Source organism: Oratosquilla oratoria, chromosome 27, assembly GCF_046742065.1.
Source record: "Oratosquilla oratoria isolate Oo_2021 chromosome 27, ASM4674206v1, whole genome shotgun sequence".
NCBI classification, from domain to species: Eukaryota; Metazoa; Arthropoda; class Malacostraca; order Stomatopoda; family Squillidae; genus Oratosquilla; species Oratosquilla oratoria.
Window position 1 is genome coordinate 5,186,658 of NC_134803.1, and position 11,039 is coordinate 5,197,696.

An 11,039-nucleotide genomic window follows, 5' to 3' on the forward strand; every position below is an offset into this window, starting at 1 on the left:
TACTTTTTTTTCTGTCAAGGAGAAAAGCACACTGCTCCCTACCTTCCCACAATTAATTACACAGGTTAATAAAATAGAAACATCAGGCATTTATATACATCATAAATACACAAGACCCATCACCCTGGCATATAAACCACACAAGGAGAGACTAAAAACACTGGGTCTGCCAACCCTGAAAGATGAAAGAGAAAGAGGTAATATGATTACCATATTCAGGTTGCTAATGGGGTTCAACTCCACTGACAGAAGAAATCTCTTGATTAGGGATAGGAGGGCTAAAGAGCAGTGGCAGATCCAGGGGGGAGGCTGAGGGGGCTGAAGCCCCCCTCTAAATTTGTTCTTTATCTCATTGCAAAGGTCAAGAAACCTGCCTTTTATCCCCTGGTACATGGCAGCAAGCAGTAATACAGTGGCAGGATTTTTTCCCAGTGTTTAATAAAATACTTACGGTAAGTGAAAATAATTGGAAGTATATCCAACCATTATTGAGGGTAAATCTTTAAAAATACAAGATGAAGTATTACTTCTGTCCAATATTTTGAAAGAAACTATAGTGAGAACATATACTTCAATCTATATTCAAAATCATCATATTCATGTTACAGTCCTCTTTAAAAGCGTCATCTATAAAACAAAATTCAGGTTAGCCCCACCCCTCTATCCCAAAGCATCACCTACATTTACAAATTCCAGGTTAGCCCAACCCCCAAAATTTTATCTTTGATCCACCACTGCTTAAGAGGTCATGAGAACAAATGAAGAATGAGTACATGTCTACAGGATGTGAAGAAATAGTTTTCCATATAGATGCATAAATATTTTGAATAGCTTTGGTGATTGAGCTCAAGATGGAACAATACATGGGAAATGCAAATGATTTATGCAATCACTATTTTAAGGGCTTAGTGACATGGACAATTCACACATTTTTTATGACTGGACACTAATCACCACTCAAAAGAGAATGCTGATCACCTTTAAATTTCATAACCTTTTCTTTCTACTACCCTCCTTTACCACCTTTATGACTCCACTTCTTTTGTGTGACAGAAATGCTGGTTATTGCTAACATAGTACTATTACTTACATTAGTATGTTACCATAACATGCCATATCTTTCACTATTTCATTTACATTGATGAAGAACATTATGGGTGCCAGTGACAACCCTAGAGGGACTGCTAGTCACTGCCCTCCATTCTAACATCTTTTCATTTAGCCTACAAGTCTGCTCATGTATCAGTCCTTCAAGATATTGACCCAATCTAGTTTACCTCTATTTCCTCCAATATACTCAAATCTCTATAGTATTCAATTGTGAGGTACCTTGCTATATATCAATCTGTGATAAGTTTAACACTGAAGGGATAAAGATTCCTACAAGAACAGTTCCATCCCAATGTGACTATTGGTACGTAAAAATTCAGATAAAAGCGAATACTAGTCTGTTTTAATTCTTTTAACACTTGGTCATCCCTACAATCAGCAAAAATTATTTTCTGGAGAAAATACCTACAAATAATGTGTGTTTGACAGGAACTATCCTTAACATGTCAAAACAACAAAAATTTTGTTTGGTCACCAACCAATCCATTACGAAAGGTCTCTTTCACAGGATATCCACATCTCCAAGGTAACAACCAAATTACATAGCAGCAATCAGAATAAAAGTAAAGTGTCATTTGCTATGAAAGGGTTGAAATCGACTCTCTTTCCTTTCAATGTCCATAATGAATAACACAGCCTAAAAGCATAAATAAAAGGAAAATGGGATACTAGTATCAATAGGGTTACTCTGAATCCCTTGAGTGATAAGTAGGCATCCTGCATTTTTTTTTTTTTTATCTATTTATTTTATCTATTGTTTATTAGATTATGTGGGAGAATATAGTTTAGGCAATAGAAACAGCTAAGAAAGGTACTGTAAAAAGAATCACTTAAACAGGTGGAGGGAGGATAAATTAAAAGTCTACTATACTAACAACAGAAGCATAATAAATAAAATTGATTTGCAAGGTAAAGCCTGCATAAAGAAATTTGATATAGCTATTACTGAATCCTGGATCAATATGATAAGACATTTCCTTCCGGAAATTGAGACAGAAGGATACAATTTTTTCACAAGGACAGAGTTGGAAGGATTTGGGAAAGGAGCAGCCCTTTTTGTTAAAAATACAATAAACTATATTACCAACAACCCAATTAAGGAAGAGGGTAATACAGAATCTATTTGGTTAGAGATTATAGGCAAGAATAAGAAACTTATTATTGGCATCCTATATAGACCTCCTAATCTCAGCACTGAGCATACTGATCCCCTGATACATTAAATTTGCAGGGCATCCCTGTACAAAACTGTTTTCATGAGAGATTTTAAATACAGAAACATTGGGAAATTTTTAGTAGATCAGGAGACACAATTTCTTAGATGCAATGCAGGATAATTTCCTAAAACAAATGATTACCAATCCTATGAGGGGAGAGAATACTCTGGACTTCTAACTAATAATGAGCACCTAATGAGTAACAAAAGAAGGAGATAGTCTATGCTCTAGTGATCATCAAGCAATATGATTTAATATTAATTGGGAAGAATTAAATAGTACAAATAATGTTCTAATACTGGACTTCAGAAGATCCAATTTTGATGAGATGAGAGAGTATTTAAGAGATCTGATTACTTACAAGCATGAGGTCATCAAACTGGTCAGAAATCTGGATAAAATGTAGAGTAACCAAAAGCTTTAATTCTAAACACACAAAATAAATTTATTCCTCTCAAGTCATTACAGAGGAATAGTAATACTCCCAAATGGATGACAGGCAGGCTGAAATATGAGATCAGAATGAAAAGAGAACTTTATGTGAGAATAAAAAATGGGGAAACACACCTTAGATCCAAAAATAATGATATGGTAAGACTGGTTAAAACAGAATACACACACAGCTAAACGTAACTATAAAATTAAGGTTGCCAGACAATCAAGATCCAACCCCAAGAGCTTCTTTCATCTGTACATAACAAAAAAAAAAAAAATTAAGGGAAGGATAGGCCCAACTAAAAACAACAAATATGTCATGATGGAATCAGAGGAAAAAATGAGTGAGGAGTTTAACAAGTATTTTCTCTCGGTGTTTGCTAAGGAGAAGTTAAAAAAAGGTACCTGACTGTGATCTGATTTTCAATGGGGATGAAAAAAGACTATTAAATATCAGCATTTGTAAGGTAGAAGTAGTCAGATTGAAAGACTTAAAACTACAAAATCTCTGGGTCCAGACAAAATATTTCTGAGTGCTTAAATAGTGTAAATTTGAAATCTGTGACCAGTTAACAGAAATATTTAATGAGTCAGTAGACACTGGTTTTGTGCCTGTTGTTTGGGGGCAGGCAAACATTGTTCCTCTTTTCAAAAAGGGAGATAAATTGTCTATTTGCAACTAGACCAATCAGTCTGACATCAGTCATAGGTAAAATGCTTTAATCAGTAATAGTTAATAGATTCAGAGATCACATCAAGACATAATTTGATTCATGACTCACAGCATAGTTTCTCCAAGGGTGAGTCACGTGTGACTAATCTTCTATCTTTTTACCCTAATGTATATAAGGCGTCAAATAACAATGATAGTTAAAATGTTATTTACCTTGACTTTAGCATAGGAGTTGATAAGATGCCCCATCAGAGACTATTAAATAAAATCAAAGCCCGTGGCATAGGAGGAAAAGTGTTTGAATGGATTAGAGCTTGGATCTGTGACAGAAAGCAGCAGGTCACCATAAATGGTGTAAAATCCAAATTGGGGAGTGTTTCCTGTAGTTCCCCAGGACTCAGTTTTGGGCCCCTTATCATTCATTATGTAGGTACGGGCACAAAATTTTCCATTTTTTTTAACTCTTAAATTATTGTTGCATATGAAAGGTAATTTTAATAGAAACAAAATGCTTTTTAGATTTTTGAAATAGCTTGAAAAATAAGGGAGATATGATTTTTTTTCTTTTTTATCCCGCATTTTTGGCTAGACTTTACCATAACAAAATGTTACAATTAAGGGGGTACGCGACACCTGGGGGGGTGAATTTGGTCAAGATATGGCATTTTTCAAAACTGTGTTCAAAATGTTCGTATACCACTTAGAAATAAATCCCGACAAATAATTTTCCAGCCGCGCGCAATTTAAAGGTCCTGGGTGAGGTTTAAAGGGACAGATTTAAAGGCGCAACCCACACTAGAGGGAGGCATGCCACTTAGGACCTTCAGGCGCAGCGAATAATGTTGAAATTTGATTGAATTTACACTCGCCCAGTGTATCAACGGCCAATACGATTGTGGAGGGGAAGGGAGGAAGGTGGAGGGAGAATATTTCGCCAACTTTGTGCGAAACTAAGCGTTAGTTCCCGGCTAGCTCTGAAAAGGGAAGTACGCATGTCTCATGAGCTCTCATTGCAATCTATTACTTTAGCTAGTACATATTACTCTTTAGTACAGTCATCATGGGTAGCAAAAAGAACAAAAGAACATCACAATGACAAAAAACAGCAATTAAAGATGGCAAGCAGTCAAAGACGACTAAAGATCTCACCACCTCTCACTCCACCACCGCCCTCACCTGCACCTCTGTGACGGTGACAGAGGTAAAGGACAACATTAGACTAAACAATTCAAAGAGGAAGATTAAATCCAAAGAAGAAAGCAAGAGGAAAAAGATCAAGGCTATACAGGAAGAAGAAAGAAGAAGGGACATCATATGATGCTGGAGGGGGTGCCCTACCAACATAGATTGGCGAGGGGAATCTGATGAGGAAAGAGAAGGCGCCCACTACTGGAAAATAAACCTCTTTCCAATGATTTAGATACCCTGAAGACCCCCAGCAGAGAGGTTTCATATGAAGAAACCGCCAAAGGTGCAAAAAAGCAAATTATATGATGTTGTCGTCTGTGCGTCGTCACTACTGTGACATACTTATACTTTAGTTTTTCAGTATTTAAAGTACTTATAATTAAAATATGTTGATGATTTTTACTGTACTTACTTATTATATAATAAGAATTAAGCCATGAAAAAATCAGTCAAATTGGTGAAACTATAAGCAAGTTACAGATATATTCATATTTCAAGTTGCCGTATCTCCGTTCGATATTTTTCTACTTTTTTTTAATCATAAAAAATCTAATATACATCAGATTTAGATGAAACTTACAGGGAATATTACTTTTAGTAACTGCTAGGGCCGATCGTTCGAATATTTTGAATAGGATGAAAGAGTTCAGAGTAATAATGGAAACAAGAGCAAAAAAATTGTATTTTTCACGATTTTTGCCAGACATTAAAATTGAAATGCCTGTATGCAAAAGTATAAAGGAAATTGTTCAATTACTCAATGACTGGCCCTAGGTGTGCCTACTGACTAATCATAGCCAAAATATAAAACAAATTGGTCCACGTATTATGGTGCTGTGCACTTTTAAATGTCGCTACTGGTATACGTACATGTGTACATGTGTACATACATCATTCTGCTTCACCTAAAATGTAGGCAATATGGATACCTATTTACCTGAGAAGTTTCAGCTCTTTACTCTAAATATTTTAGAAAATGACCTCCAGGTGGTAATTTGTAAAGATTCTGGTAAAGAAATACACACAAACCACTGGTCCAATTTTATTGAAATTTGGAATACTTGGGTTTTATGGATCAACAAATCACATGAGCGTGTCAAAAACAATGTGGGACATCATCATACCATATTTGCCTTTTCATAGCAACTATTAAGTTGTCAATTTTCAGATTATCATCAATAAAATCCAAACCACTGGCCCAATTGACATGTAACTTGCCATGTGAAGGTTTTATGGGTCAACAAATCACCTGAGCATGTCATTAACATTGCAGGACCTTCTTCTTATACCATTCTTACTAACACCTATCATGTTGCCATGACAACTGTTTTCAATTGAGAAATATTCAATAAAATCCAAACCCCTGGCACAACTGACATGCAACATGGCATGTGAAGGTTTTATGGGTCAACAAATCACCTGAGCATGTCATTAACATTGCAGGACCTTCTTATACCATTCTTACTAACACGTATCATGTTGCCATGACAACTATTGTCAATTTAGAAATATTCAATAAAATCCAAACCCTTGGCACAACTGACATGCAACTTGCCATGTGAAGGTTTTATGGGTCAACAAATCACCTGAGCATGTCATTAACATTGCAGGACCTTCTTTTTATACCATTCTTACTAACACCTATCATGTTGCCATGGCAACTGTTGTCAATTTAGAAATAATCAATAAAATCCAAACCCTTGGCACAACTGACATGCAACGTGACATGTGAAGGTTTTATAGGTCAACAAATCTCCTGAGCATGTCAAAAACAATGCAGGACCTTCCTTTCATACTGTTCTTACTAACACCTATCATGTTGCCATGGCAACTGTTGGCAAGTTAGAAATATTCAATAAAATCCAAACCTCTGGCACAACTGACATGCAACTTGGCAAATCACCTGAGCATGTCATTAACATTGCAGGATCTTCTTATGCCATTCTTACTAACACCTATCATGTTGCCATGGCAACTGTTGTCAATTTAGAAATAATCAATAAAATCCAAACCCCTTCACCTTGGTCTTTTTCACCTTCACCTTGGTCTTTTTGGATCACGTGTTGGACTTGTGATCGACAGCTATTTCCCTCCTGGAAGAGAGCTCAGAGCTCGTATGACCGATCTATGGGTAATGCTATGACCTTTCACACACACACACCCCCAACTCCCCGCCCACGAGAGTCAGAGTAACGACCCGAAGCACAGCGATACCGAAATAATTTCGGCTCTGGGCAGGATTCGAACTGGGTACTGCGAGCACCATCATACTTACTAACACCTATCATGTTAACTGACATGCAACTTGACATGTGAAAGTTTTATGGGTCAACAAATCACCTGATCATGTGAATAAAATTGCAGGACCTTATTTTTGTACCATTCTTACTAACACCTTTCATGTAATGTGTTCCATCAAAGTAATGTATGCACAAAGATACCTGGTCAAAATCGATCACAGCCACAGGTCAAAAAGAGTTAGCGTCATGAAGTAATCTACTGGTTTACCACAGGTTCCCTAAAATCACTTCAGGGTCATTCCATGCCACCACCTCAGATTTTGATGAAATTTGGTACACAAGTTAAGACAACATTCAAATCATATACTTCCTGTCATGGCCATAGCCGGCTATGTAATAGGCAAAACATAGATGATAGCTTGTCCAACACCTGAAAATTCATACCATAACAATGCAAGTATTATTTGTGAACAACACGTACCCTCTCCGACTATTACTAGTCTATCTCCGACATTTCATGTGTAAACAAAAACAAACACGACCTGAACATATCACATAATATGCCTAAATATATTGAAATGAAGCTCAAGTGAACCAATGATCTTAATCTGCTCATTTCCTGGAGAAAATAGGTTAAAAATCAACATTCTTACATTAAAATATTTTGTTGTTGGTTCCTTACCTTAATATTTTTACTCGGAAAGCTATTTTGCCGAGGTTGATAACCAAATTTTTGTATTTAAAGAATTGGACATACACTTGCACAACAAGATAATTTGAATACCCTGTGCATGCGCTGAACAATGCAAGTATTCAAAATGAGACATACTTATTTAAACAGGCCGCAAAAGATTGTGTTGTAAACAGTACACGAGCGATGGTGGCGCCACAAGCGGATGTGCCCGTATCCACATTATGTACATAAACAACTTGGACAATGGGATTAATAGTGATGTTAGTTGGCTAAAATTAATAGTTAATGTTAGTTGGCTAAAATTAATAGTTGATGTTAGTTGGCTAAAATAGGATGCCTAATTAGGTTAGGAGAAGATGCTGAGAATCTGCAGGATGATCCTAACTTGTACACATAGTGAAATTTTAATATCTCAAAGTGAAGTATGTTAAGTGTAGGGCTACACAACCCTGAAGATAGATATAGCTTAGATAACACATTTTTTGAGAAAACTGAATGCAAGAGAGACTTGGTAGTTCTAGCAACTCCTGACCTTAAATCCAGGAAACAATGCATTAACACCAGGATTAAAGCTAACAAAGCACTAGGTTTCATTGCTAGGACAGTTACAAATGGAAGTGCAGATGTAATTATAAAATTCTAGTGTAAGTTAGACCTATCCTTTACTATGCCGTAGTTTATTTTTTTATTTTTTTATCTGTTTTATAGAATGGTCATCAATTCACTAGAATCAGTACAGAGGAGAATGACCAAAATGATACATGGGCTCAGAAATTTACCTTACAAAGAGACATAGGTGCCTTAACTTACACTCTCTGGAAAGGTGCAGGGTGATCTAATAGAGGTGTTCAAGTGAATCAAAGTCTTTAACATGGGTGACACAACCAAGGTCATCACATTAAGAGAACTGGGCAGGACTCACAGAAATGTATTTAAATTGGACAAATTTAGATTTAAGAAGGAATCAGGAAAGAATTCGTTTACTATTAGGGTAGTCAACTAATTGAATAAACTTATCAACCATGTAGTGAGCAATGACACTATCAATTGTTTTCAGAAATGGTTAGACAACTTTATGGATGGGGATGACAGGTGGTAATAGACATGGAACTTCTTAGTGTAGGCCTTATGGTCTCTTGCAGTCTCCTTCATTTTTATATTCATAAGCATTTTTGGCTACTGCATGGCAATTATACTAAAGTCACCCCTCCACCAAGTTTTTTGATATGTACTCATTTTACTCAAATTCACATATACCTATCAATGAATCCAATTAACACCCAGGTAATTTTTGGTGTACCAGTTTTAATTTGCTGCAGTCCTTGAAGATAACAAGAATATTCTATAAGATGCCTTCCACACGATAGTTGATGGGACTTTGTTTCACCATAGTAAAAAAAAAAAAAAAAAATTGTGACAATCGTAGGATAAATTGGTACTTCTACAGTCTTGTAATCCGAGAAGTTCCATTTGTGCCTAACCACATTTAAGAATCAAAATCAAATATCAAATCCCTACGGAAGGGGAAGCAAGGTGGCAAACAATTTTACCGAAATCTTTACTGATAACAGACGATTTGACAAACAGAATTTAGTACTGCCTAAAACCAGGCTGTGTTAACATGAAACCCATTTTATATTCTTGAAAGTCCTACAATCTTTAATCGAATGAAATGCAGAATTATTTGTTTAAAACATACCTTCTATAAATCCGATGACTTGTTCTTCCTGGTTGCAACCTTTCTTCGCATTTTCAAGGGAACCTTCGTACCTCGTTCCCTCTGGAGTCTGTCAACCGCATAGACATTAATAAAAGTTACGTTTTGTGGATTATGAAATACCAAACACTAATTACAATGACTACAGCATTAGGATATGAATAAGCTGAATTCAAATATATAATTGTTCTGGTGAAGTCACAAATTGGTATTTGCTGATAATTCAAACAAATGATGAAAATGAATTTAATTTCAACGAGCTTCAACAGAATAGGCAGATTTGGAAGCTGGTTGCAAAGGGTGACTGGGATTCTAGACCTATTTTCACTGGTAGATTACAAGATATGTACGTAAACTGAAGTAGGTGGGGAGCGAAAATGGGAATAAATCATGCTACTTCAATAGACGAACACCTAAAACACAAATTACAAAAAGTGAATGCCGTGCTTACCTACTTGGACCTCCAACCTGTACCAACGGTTGACGCACGCTACTCAAACACTCGAACTAAACTTAAACTAAAACAATTCGTTGGGGAAACTTTCCCTAGGTGTTTATTTCTTTTGATTCAGGAGCCTTTCCTGAAACTTCGAACCGCCCCTATCGTAAGTATGATACGATTTAATTCCCCTCCTCTTTATTTACTTGTTTAATTTAGGTTTGATAAATCGGGGGTTGAACTTTGAGAAATTACTTAGTCAATATTAACCCGTGACCCTTTGAGCTTTTATCGAACTTGTTGGAATCCCTCCGAATCACGGTTGCCAGATTGGGCTACACTCGATCTTGGGGCTACAAGTCGCAAATTGGGCTACTTTTGAAAGCTCGGCGCGACTTAAATTTGAGTTTTGCGACTTGCGACATTTTGGGCTACTTTTGAAGTTGGGCTACTTTTGGGTTACTAATGAAAAGACTGGTAGTTATTATTTCTGCGTTCATGAAGACTAATAGAGTAGTGATTATTTCTGCATTCAGGAAGTAATTTTGGCATAAATTGGCATATTTTTGGCTACAGTTGGCCTTTTTTTTTTTTTTTTTTTTTTTTTTTTTTTTGTAAAACCAACCAGGCAACCCTAGTCCGATTTGAGACTGCTACGTAGGATGAAAATTAACAGGAACGTATTCGACGTGCTAGATCGTCCCGCTCGCTTCTCGGCCCGCAGACGCACAGTACGAAATATACGTATTCGAATATGATAATTAACAGGAACGTATTCAACGTGCTAGATCGTCCCGCTCGCATCTCGGCCCCGCAGAGGCTCAGTACGAAATGTACGTTTTCGATTAGTCATATGACGGTCGATTGAGGATCATATGTTGTGAGCTCCACAAATCTAGAAATGAAGAGGTCAAACTATTCGAAAACGTTTCAGTCTGCCTGGTTAAAGGATCCCCTGTTTGAAAAATGGTTAGCAGAAGTGAAAGAGGATGGAAATAAGCCACGTAGTAAAGTTTGTAGAACGGACATGAGAGCTCACAGAACGGATTTAAAAAATACAGCGAGTCGTTAAAACAAACAAAATGTATCGAAAGTAAGTGACAAGCAGATGAGCATCAAGTCTGTGCTATCAAAGAAGTAAGTTAAACTTAGTAAATTTGAAATCCGTCTCTCTGTATATGTAGCATGTCATTCTTCTATTCAGTCAATTGATCATCTGAGTGAACTCTTGAAAGTATAAATGCCTTCAATATCAAGTGCGAGCTCCTGCAATTTATATATATATATATATATATATATATATATATACACATATATATATATATG

The 11,039-nt window shown here is 36.3% G+C and overlaps 1 protein-coding gene across 2 annotated transcripts in view; it reads right to left on the reverse strand.

Annotated features, from left to right (window-relative positions):
* The window catches only part of LOC143039869 (uncharacterized), a 105,572-nt gene extending 94,812 nt beyond the window's left edge, over window positions 1–10,760 (reverse strand). The window contains exons 1-2 of one of the 2 annotated variants that reach the window (XM_076210160.1): window positions 9,726–10,760; window positions 9,257–9,337 (exon numbers count right to left, since the gene is read on the reverse strand). The gene's annotated coding sequence lies outside the window, so the exon portion shown is untranslated. Of the gene's footprint in view, window positions 1–9,256; window positions 9,345–9,725 lie in introns of both variants that reach the window. The other variant, XM_076210159.1, reaches the window with a different exon arrangement.
* Window positions 10,761–11,039: the final 279 nt, after the last annotated feature.